Genomic DNA, 20,318 nt, shown 5'->3' with positions numbered 1-20,318 from the left:
ATGTACCAGGATTATGTTGACTCTTAGTTTACTCTGCTGCTGAGTGCCCCACGCACAATCACAGATATTTCTTTGCCTTTCCCGTTTCTGGCTGCTAAATTTGAATGATATTGCCAGTACCAATCCCGGGCGAATGAAAGGAAGCATAAATTGACAAGGGACTTGGCCTATTCTTCACCCCCTGTGTTTTGCTCTGGACTGTTATGACAAGCGTCCATAAGGCCTTACAATCACGTGTATCAGATCCTCTTGTGATACACATCCGCTGGGTAGCTGATATGCTCCCTATCTGTAGTACCTTGTAGTTATTCAATCATGCCAACAGCGAGGCCATTGTGATCACCCTCCATCCTCCTGTGCATTGATCATTTGGCTAAGCCATGGGAACCCTGGAAAGCTCTTTGAACCTCCTGTCCTCTGCCTAAATAGCAAGCACCACCCACTGTTTCCCCATAGGGGCTCCCGTTAGAGAAGAGGGTGAACATGTCTTGCTAGCTTGGCCACCAGCGGCTCATATACCTTTGTAACCATCCTCCCCAAAGTACGCACCTTTCCAGCTACTGGTGCATCTAAACAAGAGGCCTTAGGGAAACGCCTGTCACAGTTAACAATTTCAGTGGTGCAGAAACATTATGTCGGAATCTAACCTGTGCAGTTTCATGTCCTGGTGCAGTCCCCAATTATGTGATTCCATTGGACACCTCTGCCTAATGCACGTGACCTAGATACCTAGTCCAGCTTGCTTGGTGGCCTGCCTGTGAGTCAATACATTAGCCCCCAACTGGACATATTGCTGCTGGCCGGGTCCAACGCTAAGCGCCGCACTGCCCCTACTGCGTCTGCCCCCCTTGATAGGACCTTGACCTCTACTTCCTGTAGGTAAATAGGGGACCGTTTATATGACAGGACAATAACTTCGCTGCAGTCTGAATGTACGGAATACTTTGGAGCCCCCTGTGGTCTTTCCTTTTACTGGTTGGTACCAAATACTGCCTGACACATACCACGCTCTACCGAAGATCTATCGGGTAATTCTGGCATACCTCCTGGCCTGCACCATGCATAAATCATTTAGTGGTAGAAGCATACCCCAAAGTGGCAGTATCCTCTCACACCGCAACCAAACATTTTCCCCAGTCAGATGCTAATCCTGTTAATCACTGTTCCTGGAACTTGTTAACGGTACCACAATCAATTACTGGTTACTAGCGTAGTGCAAGCTTTTCCTGGGGCATGGCTGGTGGCCAGCACTCCCATGTGAATCCCATACCCACTGTGCAATCCCTATGTCTAGCCTAGGGGTGATTATGCAGGAGATCTACACACCCAGGCGTCAATAGATGGCCTCGGTTGATGAAATCAAATTGCGCCCGACAGAAAGCTCGGTGCGATGTAGCTGCCCCACACTAATAGATTTAGATGGCATAGTGTAGTTGCCGGCCCATCATGGAAAATTACAATTAAAGTGTGTCCCATCAGATCTTTCATGGGCATAGACAACAAATGGGGAACTGTACGCCCCTCCCCCATTTGGAGGGGGAGGGGAGGCTAACCAAGGTACCTGAAGGTAGGTTCTGTGTCGACCTATGGGCTATGTCTCCCCGCGTTGCTTTCGGCTCCTGACTGGGGGAGAACCCATTCCCCTGAGCAACCCCATGTCTGTGCTGCCTCCCCCCAGACGGCCTGCGTGTACTAAGATACCAGATACAGCTTCCTACTATCCTATAATCAGTAACCAATGCAGGGTAGCATGCCAAGCTGAGCCCACCCTGTGAAGTGGGTGCTGAATAGTTCACCCTCTTCTGTCATTGCCTCCATGGATATGATCCACCCATAGCCTTACCACTGCAGCCAGGCTAGAGGTTGGTCTGCATTTTGCAGGTCCAAGTAGCGTTTCTGTTTTCACTAAACCTGCCTCTAATTCACATGCTGATTACAGCAGTGGGCCCTGCCAATGAATGTTTTCCTATTTAGAAGACAAAAGGACATGTGAAAAGGCTCATCGAATCTATGACCTTCAAACTTGCTAGAAGCTGACTTTAAATGACAAACCAAATCATTCCACAGGTAAGCTCACATTTATTGCGAAAATGGGTATCCCTTACATTCAACAGCAGCCAACAAAAGTCAGTCATGTTAGCCCTCGTGGTATCGGTGGATTGCTAGTTCCCGCCAGCCTCTACTAGTCTGTCAGTGGTCAAATTGAAAAAGAATGTGGTGCCCGAAGCTTTGCTCCCAAGCCCGTAGCTGGCACAAAGACGTTAGCGGCAAACTCCCAAGGCTGTCCAGAATACCTCACGCCTCTTTTAATCCACTAACAAACACACTCTGCCCCAGCTTTCTCTCTTTTTCCAGATACTCCTCTATGATGGCTTATCCATCTATATATCTTCCTCTCTGTTTTTTCCTCTCTCCTGCTTCGGCTCAGAGTTTGTTGAGGAATAACTACTGCTAGTCCAAAACATAGGGTCCAGATGGGCCCAGCTTGCCCCCCCCAGTTCAACTTTAAGCACTGCACTCTGCACTTCTAGATCCCTGCAAATACAAAAGCTGTGTGAACCAGTCAAGTCGAACCTATGACCCTGGAGACAAACACAATACTGCGATCCAGTCCTGCAGGCCACACGCCCCTGTGATCCACATCTTTCGTACGCTTGTGGGTGCGGACCAGTGTGTCTAATATTTATATTAAGTAAATAAAAGAACCATCACCGGTCGGCAGAGTAACAATAGCTGTCTCTCCAAGAACTTCTGAGCATAAACCAGAGAGGTAGGATGTACCAGGAGGATAATGGTAATTTATCATAGGTGCACGAAACGGGGACAGGCACTAGCCAATAGCCCTGCGTCTGCATTCGAAACAAGGAATTAATGCTTTTGTATCCCTAAAGCAGGGAATGTCCAAGCGTGCTGCGCTCCAACCTACTGAATCAGAATTATCTGCCCTGGCAAGTTGAGGAGGAAGTACAGGTGTGAGACAAGGAGTTCTTAAACTAACAGAACTCTTGATAGCCCCGACAATGATGTTACGTGCAATTAAAATAAAGGTCCAAACCCCAAATTCACATGTCCTGACAACATGTCTCACCCAGAGGTTCGAAAGATGAACCCATACTCGCCAAGCTCGGCCATAACCGACCCGTATTTTCATCTGTCAGAAGTAGCAGCATTCATCCAATAAGACAGAGAGAGGGCAACCTGCACCTCTCCTGGTGGCCCAAGGACCTTGTTGGCCAAGCAGCGAAGTATCCGCTCAATGCAATAAATACAAACACTACTCTTTCTGCATTCTCCCTTTAGTCCAACGGTACCAAGGATGTATGCCTTGTCCTATGTCTGCAAAATCACCCCCACAGCACAAGTTGGCCCTCCTCAACCTAGTGTTCTGGCACCAGCTTTGAAAACTTGTCCATGTTACATCATAAACATTGTCCCATCTAGGGGGACTGGAACGGTGTTCTCCTAGGGGCAGTTTAATTATCCATTTCACTGAACTGCATGAGGCCCAATGCACCATGCGGCACTGGCGACTATTTTTTGGAGGATCTGTTATTTCATGTCCCCGCCACCTGCTGAGGTCTGAAAATAGTTATATGAAAGAAAGGACCCAACAAATAGTTCCCAAACAAAATAAAAGAACATACTGAAACGCTCTATCCACGTTCCCCCAAAGTAGCAACAGTGCCACGGAGTGGCCTTAGCACCTTACAGCACCCTCACAGAGGAAACTCTGTTCACCGCGGACTATTCTACCTGCACCACTCTGCAGGCACCGCCAAGCCAATCAAGCCACTTCAGGAGTCACAGCACCTAAGCCGGAAGCAGCCAGGCTCACCCCAAACCTACTAAATTTCAGTGAGAATCAACAGCAGGGTACACACGTGTCTTTTCCTCCCTCATCCTCGGCTGCTCATCCTTGCCCTCAGCATAGGTTGACCAGGATTTTAAAGCCAAAACCGGGACAAAATTAGAAGAACCCTACCTTGTACTTCAGCCGGGAGCACAGAATGACCGCGCCGATTCCACAAATTTACCGAAAAGGCAGTAAGAGCATAGGCCAAATGCACTTTTGAAGCCAGTATCATGCCTGTTAATTACCTTACTTTCTTATAACCACTGTCAACTGTCCCTGCTTTTAGAAAACCTACAAAAGGGCACCCAACACCATGTACACCAGACCCAATCAAAATATCGAGACCAGTTTCTGCTGGCCTGCGACACACGAAACATTTCCATCCCGCCGTTGATAGTGCATTTGATCCTTTTAACTGATAACATTGGCAGGCACAGCACTAATCTACTTCGAAGGTCCGGACACTGGGCCAAGAGCAGCTCATCATACTGTGGGATCCCAGGCGGAACTGCCTCAAAGGGGCCCATACCCCCGCTGCAAAACCCGCCTCTGCATCCTGACCGACCAACCTGTTCAGCCCCAGGGTTCGGGGAGCCGCAATCTCGCCTCGAACTGTAGAAATCACAATTAGGGGGGGCGTGCACCGTGCTGAGGGCCACCCGACACACTGCAACTCTTCCCTGTTGGGAACATGCTGCGCATGGCACACTCCTATCGCACTGCCAGACTGGAAGCCGGAGCAAGCGACTGAGCTCCCGCGACTGCACCCGCCTACCACCCGAGCCCCATCAGGAGGGGAAACACCGCTGTACCAAGGGGGGGAGGGGCCGTTGAGCAGGTACGAGCCTTGAACCCGGTGACCAGGCCAAACAGGGACAAGCAGCCAGCAGGAGCCCAGCACCACCCCAACCGAGGCAGCAGTGCTGACCACAAAAGTGCCTAATTGGGGCTTTCATGGAGAGCTTTCCCTGTTGTGTGTGTGCTTCACCAGATGCTCTCATGTCTGTCTTCCTAGCCTAGCTGATGTGTATCAGCGCACTGCCCAAACAACCAATGAAAATATCCACAAATAAATCAGAGACAGTACACTTGCCTATAATTTACCTCTGAGACCCAAACCAGTGAAACGCCAGGATGTGAACACATAACCTATGGAGTAAGAGTCAGAGACCTTAAACACTAGGCCTCAGTGCCTCATAATGAGAAATACATTTTCACCGCTAAATGTAGCACCGCCAGGCTTGTTTTGGAAATAGCTGGACATAAGAAAAGTGTGTTTGCTCCTGCACATAAATTAATCACGCCGTTTCTACGCAGCCTAAGTACAGAATATATTACCACAGGTGCTAACCAGTACTCAGAACCGGACCTGTGAAACACCAGTCCCCCCCTGTCGGCCGCCAGCCCTCGACACATAGGGCCCCGCTAGAGTTCGCTATCTCATCCGCCCACCGGCAGCCCGGTTGGACATGATGCTAGGCCCACTGACATGGCTGAATCCTATGCCGTCTGTGCAGCGCACGCCGGCCGGGCCAACCTGCAACCGGAAATCCGGGTTCAATGCACAGCTGAAGGCAGAGGGAGGTGCGAAGTGTTGGCGCTCACGGCCCCACCCAAATCACCCCCCAAAAATGGGGCAGAAACAGCAGTCCAAGGTATAGTGATCTGGGGCATCCCCCAAGCAAGTGAGGTATGACTCCTTCCCCTGATCCCCAAAGCGCGTACAGCTGGTTGAACAATGTAGGAGAGCGGCCGCCGGACCTGCCAGACTCCTGCCCACAACTGTCCCAGTGAGAGGTGAGCAGCAGCAACCGGGACAGGCCGCGACGACACGGTGCCACCCCAGTGAAACCCGCAGGCCATACTACTCAACCGTGTTGTAGGAAGGGGAGCAAATTAAAAAGAAAGTAAGCCCAGACCCCCTCCTTGCCCTTCACGGAGAGGAGCAGCGGGTAGTCACCCAACTCATCCCCCACAAGCCACAAGCCCAACTAGGGCCATAAATATTTAATGGCGGGTCTGATAATGCCCCTGACTCCACCATTCCCCCTGCAGGCACACCCCACGTGCCGTAGACCGAGGGCCGAGCAACCCGCCACAAGGATGATTGGCAGTAAGAAAGGGCCCTCCCTGCCCCCCAAACTCACCCGCAAGAAGACCACCACTTGGTCCCAGGTGCACAACACCAGAGGCGCGATGTAGGCATAGCATGCCCAGCGGGTGACAGGGGAGACCACACCAGGCTGGCCACCGAACGTGAGGTAATGCAGAAACCTGCACGACACAAGACCAAACGGCGACAAGGGTAGAGGCCAAAAGAGGACGCCAGGTGGGCGGAAGGGGTTCTTATACCTAACTCCCACCCACCCCACCCGGAAATTATGCTGGCGTGCAGACCCCGAGGGGGTCCCTTAGCAATAGGCTGTATTGTGTGCCCACATGTGGCAATAAGGTGGCCGCCTTCTTAGGAAGGTCTCCTGCGTGGACCGCGGGCAGCCACAAAGTCTCCTTCTGCCCTTGCCTGCAGTCACAAGTCTGCTGCTAAATCCCCTTTCAATGAAGGACATTTAAATATACTAATCGATATTTTAAGTATTTTAAATAGCGCCAACTCTCTGATCGGGCACTTTTTATCTATCCCAGAGGAGCCAAAGGCTGAGGGTAGTGATGGCAAGATGAGGGGGTTGCCAGACTACGACATGCAAGTTGCATATACGTCTTTACCGCTGCCACTGTAACCAACTGAGCTGTCATGCCCGCTATTTATATAAATCCCACTTGTTTTTGTAAGCTATTTACATAATAAGGCAAACCCTACTCCATTCCTGACCCAGTAGTTCTGCTCTTGGTCTTTTCCGTAGACTTCTTCCCTAGATGTGATTCTCATTTTTTGCACGTCTGGGCCTGAGTTCCTACCCTTTGTGGCATGCATATATTTTCTTTCCACTCTCTATGATTGATTACCAGTCAACAAGGCATTGAATTTGCTGGGATATCGTGCAAAATGTGAAAATGGGCAGTTCCGCTGTAAAGGGGTCCCGAAAGGACAAATTAGAGTTATACTACAGTGTGCTGCAAAGGTGCCTTGTTTTGCATGATTTCAACCACAATTTGGTTTTAGACAGTGTCACACATAAAGCATAGAATATCACACATAAACCTACTTAAACCATGGTAATACCACACATTAGCAATCTAAAACTTGTCAGCTATGGGGTAATTTCATGTGAAACCCCTGGTCTCTGTTTTTATTTTTTTCCAAAGGGGAGGGGAGGTATTTTGGACCAGGGGACCCCTATCCATCAAGGCCCATCCATGTCTACCTGGGTGCCCTGGCCCCACCCAGGGCACAGAGTGTGCTTTGATGGGAACCGCGGGGGAGCCTGAATGCCACCACAATTCCTGCCAACTCCTCACCTCCAGTGGGAGCCAGCATTACTCCCACACGCATGAAGCTGTTAAATATGGAGCTCTCTGTGAGCAGGAGCAAACTTTCATCTGTTTCCCCACCTGCATGGCAGAGGGCAGGGAAACAGATAAAAACCACGCTCCCAGCAAGTGGGAGCAGTTTGACAGCTCCTGATTGCTGGGAGCAAAATTAGTGTTTGCTCTCACTTGGCGGGAGATATCGGCTCCCGCCAAGAGAAAGCAAACTTCTATGTTCTGGGTGTGGGCACCCCAGGACATAGGAGCAGCCAGCCCTGGCGGGCAGCAAAAAGGGGTCCTTACAGCCCCCTCCCAAATTTAAATAAAGCTCTGGGTAGGTGGTGGTACCTAGGACTAAAAAGAGCCCTAGAAGGTGAGCCCCATGCACCCCTCCTTTATTTTTTTAATGTTTGTGTATGCCCACGGGACCTGGCCCACCCAGTGGCTTTTTAAAAAAAAAACAAATGCAGGAGATCATGCTTTTTTTTTGGGCCACAGATTCACGACTCCGTTGTGATATCATGGATAAATTGGGTTTTTAAAATGCTTTTTTGGGTTACTGGGATTCCAGGGGGACAGGCAGGACCAGCACTATGGAGCAGAGTATTCCTACCCTACCCTCTTTTCTTTTTTCTAATGTTTTTTAGGGGACTCATCTGAAGCAGAGCCCCAAGATGGCTGCCAACACTTCCTGATTGAATTGTTGGCAGCCAATCAGATTTCAGCATGAGGACTGTCGGATCCTCAGAGGATCCGCTTCCCTAGTTATACAAAAAAAAATTCTTATAATATCTCGGAAAGCATGGAACAGATATACACCAATTCACAAAAAGGTCACATTCTGGACAAAGAGCTTCCTTTCTGCCAAATTTGGTGTAATTCCGTTCAGCAGTTTGTGCTGTAGTTGTGCCTTAAAGAAAGCAGCTGAACCGACTGTTGTACTAATTTTGAAAATACTGTGAAGATTCGTTAAACTGCGCCAAGGTTATTGGCAAAGCAAAAAATGCTTTTGCTATGGAAACTAGGTCCTAACTATAACTACCTAGTAGGTATCACACACACAAACATCACCCAACCCACCCTTTATTAATTAGGCTTACCACCCACCTGTACCCACCCCAAGACCTTAATTACCAACCTTAACCCCTACCAACCCCTAAAACCCAAGGATACCATACCACCCAATGCTTTTAAACACCCCAGAATCCTAAGATACCTTCACTGCCATGTATCCTTACCCACCCCTAAACCTTAAAAAATATCCTTACAATCAAATCCCTTCCCCACCCTTAAAACCCTAAAAATACCCTTTCCACCCAATGCCCATACCCACTCCTAAACCGTAAAACACCCTTACAACTCAATACAGTTACCCACCCCTAAACCCTAAAAATACCTTTACAACTCAATACCCTTAACCAACACTAAACCTTAAAATCAACTCTTCCCACCCAATACCTTAACCCACCCCTAAACCCCCAAAACACCCTTAGAACACAATACCCATACCCAGCACTGAACCCCCAAAATTCCCTTAAACACAATACCCTTATCCAGCCCTAAACCCAAACAATACCCTTACCACCCTATACCCCTACCCAGCCCTAAACCCTAAAACACCTTTACCACCCTATACCCCCTACACACTCCTAAACTCGAAAAACATCTTTAAAACCCAATACCCTTCCTCACCCCTAAACCCTAAAAAAAACTTATGACCCAGTACCCTTATCTACCCTAAACCCTAAAAATACTCTTACCAACCAGTACCCTTACCCTGCCCTAAACCCTAAAAGCACCCTTACAACACAATATCCATACCCACCCCTAAACCCCAAAAAATCCCTTACACACAACACCCTTACCCAGCCCTAAACTCTAATAATACCCTTACCACGCTATACCCCTACCCAGCCCAAAATCCTAAAACACCTTTACCACCCTATAATCCTACACACTCTTAAACTCTAAAAACACCTTTAAAACCAAATACCCTTACTCACCCCTAAACCCTAAAAAGAATTATTACCCAGTACCCTTATTCGCCCTAAACCCTAAAAATACTCTTACCACCCAATACCCTTACCCTGCCCTAAAACTTAAAAATACCCTTATCAGCCTATTATCACCCTATACCCCTAGCCACCCCTAATCCCTGAAGAAAAAAAAAATATATATACATATATTCACTGAAAGAACCATAGGTTTCAGGGACATTTTAGTTAGAAATTAGCATTTAAAAAACCTTAGAAATTCACTGAAAAAACACAGATTTCAGGGACGTTATAGTTAGTTGGACATTTCACTCGTACAAAACCAGAGAAATATGGCCGTTATAGTTAGTTGAGCTAACTATAACTCGTCCCCCGCAGTGCACTGCTGATGATGTCACATATAACATCATTCATGACATGGTCAGTGACTTCACTGATGAAATCACTGATGACATCTGAAATGACTTCACTGAAGACATCATCCACCTGATAATCTGATGTACCTCCTCATACCCTAATATAACCTTTGATACTCCCATCTAAAATACAGACTACCATTTTCGAAACCATAGACACACCAATACCATTTACTACATACGCACTCACTGATTCCTAGGTCTACACACCAATCCACTCATTAACCCATACAGTCACTCATACATGCAGTCACTCATCAATACAGTACTATCATATGCACTCATACACCTACACAGACACTCACACACTGCCACTCATCCGTAGAGTTACTTACACACCTAATCAGTCATGCAAAGAATCAATCACACTCCCATTTACTCACCTATACAGTTATACACACACCATCTCACCTATTTATACAGGTACTAACACATACTTACTCTCTTATACGATCACTGATACAAGCACACACTCATCCATACAGCCACTCTCACAATCACTCACTCTCACATATAGTCATTAATATACTCCAACACTCACATATACTGCCTTTCACATATGTAGATACTCACACATGTACCAGTGAGACATCCATTCACTCACCAACACACCCATACACACTCTCACCCACCCATACAGCCCTTCACACATGTAGTCTTAAAACCCATACACCCACTCACACATCTATGGACAGAGTCACAACACAGATTCTCAGGCAACCAATCAACAACCATTATAGCCACACATTTAGCTATTCACCAACCCATGCAGCTGCTTACACAGCAACTGACAGACTGATACAGACATTCACATAGTTTAGTCACTAACCCATGCTTTCAGTAAGACACGTTTCATCACTCACTTATACAATCAGTCTCGCACCTACTAAATCATTCATTAAGACACTCATACACCCACACATTCTTCAATACACCTTGGCATTTATATATATAAAACATAGTTAAACTTTACAGAAACACACTGTCACTGGATGATGTCATCAGTGATGTCATTTAAGATGTCATCAGTGATGTCACTGACCATGTCATGAATGATGTAATATGTGACGGCATCAGCAGTGCATTGCGGGGGCGTGAGTTATAGTTAGCTCAGCTAACTATAACGGCAGAATTTCTCTGGTTTTGTATGAGTGAAATGCCCAACTAAATATAATGTCCCTGAAACCTGAGGTATTTTCAGGGAATTTCTAAGGTTTTTTAAATGCTGATTTCTAACTATAACTTCCCTGAAACCTATGGTTTTTTCAGTGAATTTCAAAGGTTTTTTAAATGCTAATTTCTAACTATAACGCCCCAGAAAACTATGGTTTTCTCAGTGAATTTCTAAGGTTTTTAAAATGCTAATAACTAAATCTAACGTCTCTGAAATGTATGATTTTTTCAGTGAATTTCTAAGGTTTTTAGAGGCCACGCCCCCTTTCTTCACCACTATGCAAAAGCTCCTCTTGATGCATTCTAAGTTGAGGGATTAAGTCCCCTTAAATACTGAGGGTCCCTGGGGGCCAACTAGGCCACCAGGTACCTCCAGTAAGCCCTACAAAGCTGGATTGTTAAGAATGAAACAAGGCCATGCCCCCCTTTTACACCACCAGCAATCGCGCCTCCTGGTGCACTGCTGCTTTGGGGATGAAATCCACTTCAGTTCTGAGGTCCTCAGGACACAAGAAGACTTCGTCACCCCACCAGCAGTGCGCCATGAAGTGCGTATGCGGAGTGGTGTAAAAAGAGGGTGTGGCCTTGTACCACCTCTCAGCAATCCCACTGTGTGGGGCTTACTGGAGGTTCCTGGTGGCCTAGTTGGCCCCAAGGGACCCTCACTAGCAAGTAGGAATTAATCCCCCAATGCAGAGCTCACCAGGAGGCGCGTTTGCAGAGTCATGCAGGGAGCAGGCTGAGCCTCTCGTGAGTTGCCGGGTTCTTTTTCTTTTTTTTTTTAATTAGGAGGGGGCTACGTGGCCCCCCTTACCTGGGCCATTTCTGGCCCCAGGGACCCCATCCCCGGGGGCCTAGCCAGCCTTGTGGTTTAAAAAAGAATATAGGGGAGGGGGCCACATGGTCCCCCTTCAGAGGCCAATTATAGCCCTCGGGACCCATCCCCTGGGGCAGGGCTTTAGTTTTATTTTTTTATAATTAAATTTATCGGGAGGGGGGCGCATCGCCCCCCGGGCCAATTAAGGCCCCGGGGGCCACGTTCCACGGGGCCTGGCCGGCCTTGATTTTTATTGGAGGGGGGCCACGTGGCCCCTCTCCTGAGGCCAATTATGGCCCCGGGGACCCCATCCCCCTGGGCCTGGCCAGCCATTTTTGAAAAATTAATTTTATGGGGGGGCCGAGTGGGCCCCCTCCCGGGCCACTTCTGGCCCCGGAGACCCTATCTTCCGAAGCTGGCCCTCATGTTGGGGATGTGGGGGGAGCCCCAATGCCCCAGGGGTCCCTACCGGCTCCCTGCCGCCTGCGGGAGCGGGCATTGCATTTGGGCAAGGGGAGCTGCTGACATGCAGCTCCCCTTGCCCAAAATCAATTCTGCTTCGCTTCATGAAGCGAATCAGATTTTGCTATGACTCCTGCCCTGTCATAGCAAACAGTAATGTCCTGGGGGTGGGCACCCCGGGACATTGCAGGAGCCAGCCCTGGGAGGTGGCGGTCCCCAGGGCCATCGAGGGCTCTAGGAGGGGGGCAGTGCAGCCCCCCTCACATCATTTGCATAGCCCCGGGGAGGTGGTGGTCCGCGGGGCCGGGGGTCTGCAACGGACCCCCATATTTAAATTAAGTTTGCCCCGGGGAGGTGGTGGTCCCTGGGCAGTGTGGGGAGGGGCAGGAGCCGCCCCATACTTTTTAATTGTATTTAAGCCCTGGAGGTGGTGGTCAACGGGGCATGGGGGGGTTGTGAGGCCCCCTGAACATAATTAACAATGCCCCGGGGAGGTAGCAGTTCCTGAAGCTGTGGTGGGCCGTGTGCCCCCGCACATAAATAATGAAGTCCCGGGGAGGTGGTGGTCCTCCGGGCTTGGGGGGCCTGCGAGGCATCCCGCCTCAATTATAATAAAGCCCCAGGGAGGTGGCAGTCCCTGGGGCTGCGGGGGGGCCGCTTGCCCCCTGCACATAAATAATAAAGCTCTGGGGAGGTGATACTCCCCGGGGCTGCGGGAGCCCCTGCGGGCTCCCGCTACATAAATTGGGATTGCCCCCGGGACCTTGCCCACCCGGGGGCTTTAAAAAACAAAGCGTGGGAGCCCACGATTCGTTTTTAAAAAATATTCCGCCAGAGTCGTGCCGGGTGTGCGAATCCAGCCAAGAATTTTTTTAAAAAGCTGTTTTGGGCGCTGGAGGTCTCTGTGGGACCCCCCCAACCAGGTCTAGGGGGTCAGGGTGTTTTTACCCTGCCCCTTTTCTTCTTTACTTATGTCTCTCTCACCTTTTTCCTTCTTCCTCTGTACCGAGTCACAAGCTGGCTGCCAACACTTCATGGTTTGAAGTGTTAGCACCCAATCAGAGGCAAGCTTGTGCTCGGGAGGGCTCAGCCAATCAGATCTCAAAATTCTCAAATATCGATATCTGTAAATCTTTAAATATCGCAAAAACTACTGAATGGATTTACACCATTTAAGAATAAGCATGCTTTCTGCACCAAGAGCTCTCTCTGTGCCAAATTTGGTATGATTCCTTTCAGCAGTTCAGGCTGTAGCTGTGTCTAAAGTTTCCTATGTAAATTACCATGGAGAAAACACGTTTTGGGACCCCCTTTTTTCTCTGCCCCCGCTTAACGAATCACTCTGAAACGTTCAAGACATGAGCTGACCTGAGTGAACAGTTAGTTTTGAAAATTTCGTGAAGATAAGTCAAACGGCACCAGAGTTATTGGCAAACCAAAAAACGTTTTTCCTATGGAAACTAGGTTCTAACTATAACTACCTACTGGCAACTATATATATATATATATTCACTTAAAAAAACATAGGTTTCACACATGTTATAGTTAGCTGGAAATTTCACTCGTAAAAAACCATTGAAATTCCCCCGTTATAGTTAGTTCAGATAACTATAACTCGCACGCCCGCAATCCACTGCTCATGACGTCACATATTACATCACTCATGACATGGTCAGTGGCATCACTCATGACATCACTGATGAAATCATCCTTGTGATAGAGTGGCGGTCGCGCGAGTTATAGTTATCTGAACTTACTATAACGGGGGAATTTCAATGGTGTTTTACGAGTGAAATGTCCAGCTAAATATAACATGTGTGAAACCTATGGTTTTTTAAGTGAATTTGCAAGGTTTTCTAAATGCTAATTCCTAACTATAACGTGTGTGAAACCTATGGTTTTTTCAGTGAATTTGCAAGGTTTTTAAAATGCTAATTCCTAAGTGTGAAACCTATATCTTCCATAAACTTATAAACAGTTTAAAAAAAAAAAAAAGTTTTTCACGGTGCGCGCACTGTCTCCGTGTGCGCATGCGTGCGTGCTCCGTGTGCGCATGCGTACGTGCCCCGTGTGCGCATGCGTGCGTGCTCCGTGTGCGCATGCGTGCGTGCTCCGTGCGTACTCTGTGCGTGCTCCGTGCACGCATGCTCCGTACGCGCATGCGCGCGTGCTCCGTGCGCGCACGGCAAGTCATGTGATTACAAAACAACACTTTTCATTGGTTCAAAGTAGTTTCAGTTCCAGAATCTTCCAACACCACACCCACTCCCCTCATTAATACTTCTTATTTCCTGAGAGAAGGAGCTGAACTGCTTTTCCTGCACCTGAAAATGGCAGAACAGGAAACTTCTTCAGGGAGTGAGGAGGAGACCTTTGTGCCCCCAAGGCAGAGGAAACAAAAGGACTCATTTATTTGGCGATTTTTTACTTTTCCCGAGGGTCAGAAGAAGGTGAATGCTCCTAAAGTCACCTGCACTGTTTGTGGAGTGGTCTTATCTAGAGGAGACCCTAAAAAAAAATACTCCTTTAGTATTTACTCCATGATAAGGCACTTTAAAGCAATGCATCCTGTGGCTTATGCTCGGGCTGCAAGAGACAACCCTCCAGCAGCTCAGCCGAGCACATAATCTGCAGCTGCAGCTCAGCCGAGCACATCATCTGCAGCCGCAGCTTCACCTGCTTCTAGACCTCAGGATATGCACCCTCTCTTCCAGAAGGTGCATATACGGTGCAATGTGTGCAATGCTGTTCTCTGTTATGGTAAGAGCAGCATTAACCTAATAGAGAACAAGATACAGCAGCACACATGCTCCACCCCCTAATTTTTTTCCTGTTTTTTTTGTTTTTGTTCCTGGTGAATAGTTTTTCATTTTCTTTTTTTTGCTGCATTTTTTTTTTTTGCTGCTTTTTTTTTTTTTGCTGCTCGACAAAAATCAACAGTTCTTTTCAGAACTCACTTCACTTCTCCAAGAAGAGCTATATTCCTAATATACTGTGTTGTAATTTTTTTAATGAATTTTTTGCCACCGTGTGCGCACGGTGAGCGCACCGTGCGCGCACCCCGTGATTAAAAAAAAAGAAAAATAATTTTTTTTCACCCTTCGGGGTCCTTCAGGGACCCCCTGACAAAGGCTAGAGGGTCAGGAACTCTCTACCCTGCCCCCTTTTCACGTTCTCCACCTTTCTGTTTCACTGTCACACACAAAATGGCGGCCGACACTTCCTGATTTCGACCGATTCGAATGTTGACTGACATGAATCCACCAATCAGAATTACGCTCGCGCACGGCACCGTGCGCGCACGGTGCGCGCTTATAGATATTTATGTGCTCTTAACTGCAATTTTCTCAGGAACTACTGAACAGATTGACACCATATATGCAAAAGGGACATGCCTGACCTGAGAACTACCTCTTTGCCAAATTTCAAGTAATTCTGTTCAGCCGTTCGGGCTGTACCTTCGACTAAAGGTCCTATGGGAAAATGCATGGGGAAAACGCGTTTTGGGACCCCCATTTTTTCTCGGCCCCCGCTTGACGAATCACCCTGAGACTTTCAGGGTAGGAGCTGACCGGAGCGCCCCATTAGTTTTGAAAATTTCGCGAAGCTTCGTCAACCGGCGCCAAAGTTATTCAAAATAGAATTTTCAGATTTCCTATGGAAACTCGGTCCTAACTATAACTATCTACTGGCTACTGCCAGTAGATAATATATATATATATATATATATATATATATATATATATATATATATATGTATATATATATATATATGTGTGTGTGTGTGTATATATTACCTACTGGCCGTTGCCAGTAGGTAGTTATTGTTAGGACCTAGTTACCATAGGAAAATCCTAACATTCTTTTCCCAATAACTTTGACGCCGGATGACGAATCTTCGTGAAATTTTCAAAACTGGTGGGGCGCTCTGGTCAGCTCCTATTCTGAAAGTTTCGGGGTGATTCGTCAAGCGGGGGCCGAAAACAAATGGGGGCCCCAAAACGCGTTTACTCCTATATATATATGTACATTTACATATATATGTACATGTATATATACATAATATATATATATTACCTACTGGCGGTCGCCAGTAGGTACTTATAGTTACAACCTAGTTTCAAAAGGAAAAGCATTTTTTTATTTGCTAATAACTTTGGCGTCGTTTGACGAATCTTCGCAAAATTCTCCCAAAAAAAGTCTATCCAGGTCAGCTCCTATCCTGAAAGTTTGGGGGTGATTCGTCAAGCGGGGGCTGAGAAAAAGGGGGGTCCAAAACTCGTTTTCACCATGTTAATTTTCATAGGACATTTTGCGACGAGCTACAGCCCGAACTGCTGAACCGAATTACCCCAAATTTGGTAGAAAGGTAGAGCTTGGTTCTGAAAGCGAACTTTGTTTTAAATGGTGTAAGTCGGATCAGTAGTTTTTGAAAATTCAAAAAATAAGAGTCAAAAAAACAATTTCCCATAGGAAACTTTGTGCAAGGCTACAGCTGAAACTACTGAACGGAATTACCCCAAATTTGGCAGAAAGGTAGAGCTTGGTTCAGAAAGCAACCTTTTTTTTAAATGGTGTAAATCCGTTAAGTAGTTGCTGAGAAATTAGAAAAATAAAAGTTTTGATATATGGGTGGAGCCTAAGTCCCATGCATGAGCTTCACTGTGATTGGCTGCCAACACTCCAAACCAGGAATTGTTGTCAGTCATCTTGTGGCTCGGTAGAAGCGAGTAACTAGAAAACAGAGAAACAAAGATATAAAACAAGAGAAGGGGGCAGGGTAGAATCACCCTGACCCCCTTGGCTTGCTCAGGGGGTCTCAGAAGGACCGCACGGCCAAAAAAAGCATTAAAAAAGAAAAACGGCGCAATACGCGCGGGGGTCGCGGGTTCCGCGTTTTATTTTAATGGGGCCCCCAAGTGGGCTAGGTCCCGGGGGCATTTCTTAAAAAATAATAGCGAGCTCTCGCTGGGGCTGCGTGGGCCCACTATGGTCCCCGCAGCCCCAGGGCTTCACTCATATTCAGAGGGGGGTTGCGCGGCCCCTTTCCTGGAGCCCTCCATGTGCTTATAACTTTGGCATCGCTTGACGAATCTTTACGAAATTTTCCAAAGAGTTTCTCTTTTTCAATCAGCTCCTATCTTGAAAGTTTGGGGGTAATTGGTCAAGGGGGGGCTGAGAAAAAAGGGGAGTCCCAAAATGTGTTTTCTCAATGCATTTTCGTTAGGAAACTTTAGAGAAGGCTACAGGTCAAACTGCTGAACGGAATTACACCAAATTTGGCAGGGAGAAAGGTTGTGGTCTATAAAGCGCGCTTTTGTTGAAATGGTGTACATCCATTCAGTAGTTTTTTAGAAATATCAAATTTTACAGATATCGATATTGGAGAATTCTGACATCTGATTGGCTGAGGGGTTACGAGCACGAGCTCGCGGCTCATTGGCTGTGAACGGTTGAAACTAGGATATGTTGGCAGGCCTTTTGTGACTTAGTCCATCAGCTCGCATCAATCCGTGTAGAAGCCATCGGGTGTGTAGTTTTACCTCTGCGAGGCAACACTGACATCTGTGTCTGTGTGAGATACCCGTTTCACGCTGCCTCTACTGACATCACAAGGTCGCGGCTATGCTTTAAAAGCCAGTCAGTTGGCTACGAGCTCTGTGAGTCAGTCTGTCAGCACGACCCTCTACACTACCCAAACACCACTGCACTACCTAACTAAACACTAAACCACTACTGCCAGCACGACCTGCTACACTACAGAAACACCACTGTACTACCTTAAACCCTAAAATACTACCCCCAGCACAACCCCCTACTACCCAAACACCACTGCACTACCCTAAAACCTAAAACACTACCTCAGCATGACCTCCTACACTACCGAAACACCACTGCGCTACCCTAAACCCTAAAACACTACATCCAGCACAACCCCCCACACTACCCAAACACCACTGCACTACCTAACTAAACAATAAACTACTACTGCCAGCACGACCTCCTAGAAACACCACTACACTACCTAAAAACCTAAAATACTACCCCCAGCACGACCCCCTACACTTCACAAACACCACTGCACTACCCTAAAACCCTAAAACACTACACCCAGCACAACCCCCTACACTACGCAAACACCGCTGCACTACCCTAAAACCTAAAACACTACCCCCAGCACGACCCCCTACACTACCCAAACACCACTGTGTTACCCTAAACCCTAAAACACTACATCCAGCACAACCCCCTACACTACACAAACACCACTGCACTACCCTAAACCCTAAATCTACCCCCAGCATGACTCCCTACACTACCCAAACATAACTACACTATCGTAAACCCTAAATCTACCCCCAGCATGACCCCCTATACTATCCAAACACCACTGCACTACCCTAGACCCTAAAACACTACCGCCAGCATGACTCCCTACACTACCCAAACACCACTGCACTACCCTAAACCCTACAACACTACCCCCAGCATGACCCCCTACACTACCCAAACACCACTGCACTACCCTAACCCCTAAAACACGACCCCCTACACTACTCATACACCACTGCACTACCCTAAACCCTAAATCTACACCCAGCATGACTCCCTACACTACCCAAACATCACTACACTATTGTAAACCCTAAATCTAACCCCAGCATGACCCCGATACTATCCAAACACCACTGCACCACTGAACACCCTAAAACACTACCGCCAGCACGACTCCCTACAGTACCCAAACACCACTGCACTACCCTAACCCCTAAAACACGACCCCCTACACTACTCAAACACCACTGCACTACCCTAATCCCTAAAACACTACCCCAGCACGACCCCCTACAGTACCCAAACACCACTGCACTACCCTAAACCGTAAAACGCTACCCCCAGCATGACCCTCTACACTACCCAAACACCACTGTACTACCTTAAACCATAAAACACTACCAGTCCATTGGCTCACAGCTCTGCGTTTGCGAGCCGATGGCCCATAGCTCTCTCTGTGCAAGCCGATCCCAGGGGCTGCAACTCTCCCTCTGCGAGGCTGCTCGATGGCCCGCAGGTCTCCGTGTGCTAGCCGGATCGCAGCTGTCACTCTGGAAACCAATATTGGGTATATAAGGCAGCTCTAAAAAGAGCCTTTGTGTTTATTAGTTGGAGTTACATATAAGTGCGGATGCACAGTTTCAGGTTATTCAGAAAAACTCGATTTCCCTGATCTGTGAAGTGTACTGCATCACTTCTGTAGATATCAGCCATATCAAAACATATGTTGTTGTTGTAGATCGACCCCATTCTATGGTCTCTGAGGTATGCAGACACAGCTTTGTTGACATTTTTCCTAGATTGTTGAATCTGAGGACAAAATTGGTTTGACCATTTCCACTTCTGTCTTTGGCATATATTGGAATATACAAAGACAAAAGCAACATCATTTGTCTAAAGGTGTCCTTCATTAGCATTTCCAAACCTACCCCACTCAATGTGCCTAGGTCGTTACCCCCACAGTGCACAATAATGAGGTCAGGGTGTTGGAGATGCAAACAGGTTTTAATCAAAGGGAGCAAATGGTGCCACTTCAATCCTCTCTGTCCAAACCATTTAATGTCCACATTTTGTAAACCTAGGTCTAAGTCAATACGTCTCTGCTCTGCATACCTCTTGCACCAGAAAACATAGCTGTGTCCTACGATCCACACTAGCATTTTGAAGGTATAGCTGGAAGATATGGATAGATGTCTGTAGCTCATGCAGTCCGTTCGTAGAATAAGAGATATGTTTAAAGATGGGGATCAACTTTTTTTTCTCATACAAAACGATAACTGATTGGGAGATGAAAAGCATTGTTTACTTAAAAGTAGGGTGCATATTAGTTTGTCGAAAACCATCTTTGTCATTGGTTAATAAAAAGCAGTTTGAATGTGGAGTACATATGATAGGATAAAATTTGCTCAGTTCAACCACACCTGCTGCGTGCATTTGGAAGGCACTGTTCGAACTTAAAAAAATGGTGAACTTTTAACCTTCAGGTGCGTTAAATGTTCTTGAAAGTGTGTTGCTAGAATACGTTGAACTTCTCACCTGTATGTGTTCTTAAAGTTTTAAAAAACTGTTTATATGGAAAGTTAAAAAATATCCAATAGAGAGAGGTTTTGCAATTTGAAAAA

The sequence above is a fragment of the Triturus cristatus genome, chromosome 3_1 (assembly GCF_964204655.1).
Source record: "Triturus cristatus chromosome 3_1, aTriCri1.1, whole genome shotgun sequence".
NCBI classification, from domain to species: domain Eukaryota; kingdom Metazoa; phylum Chordata; class Amphibia; order Caudata; family Salamandridae; genus Triturus; species Triturus cristatus.
The sequence above is the reverse complement of the archived record's forward strand: the minus strand, read 5'-3'. Positions refer to the sequence as shown.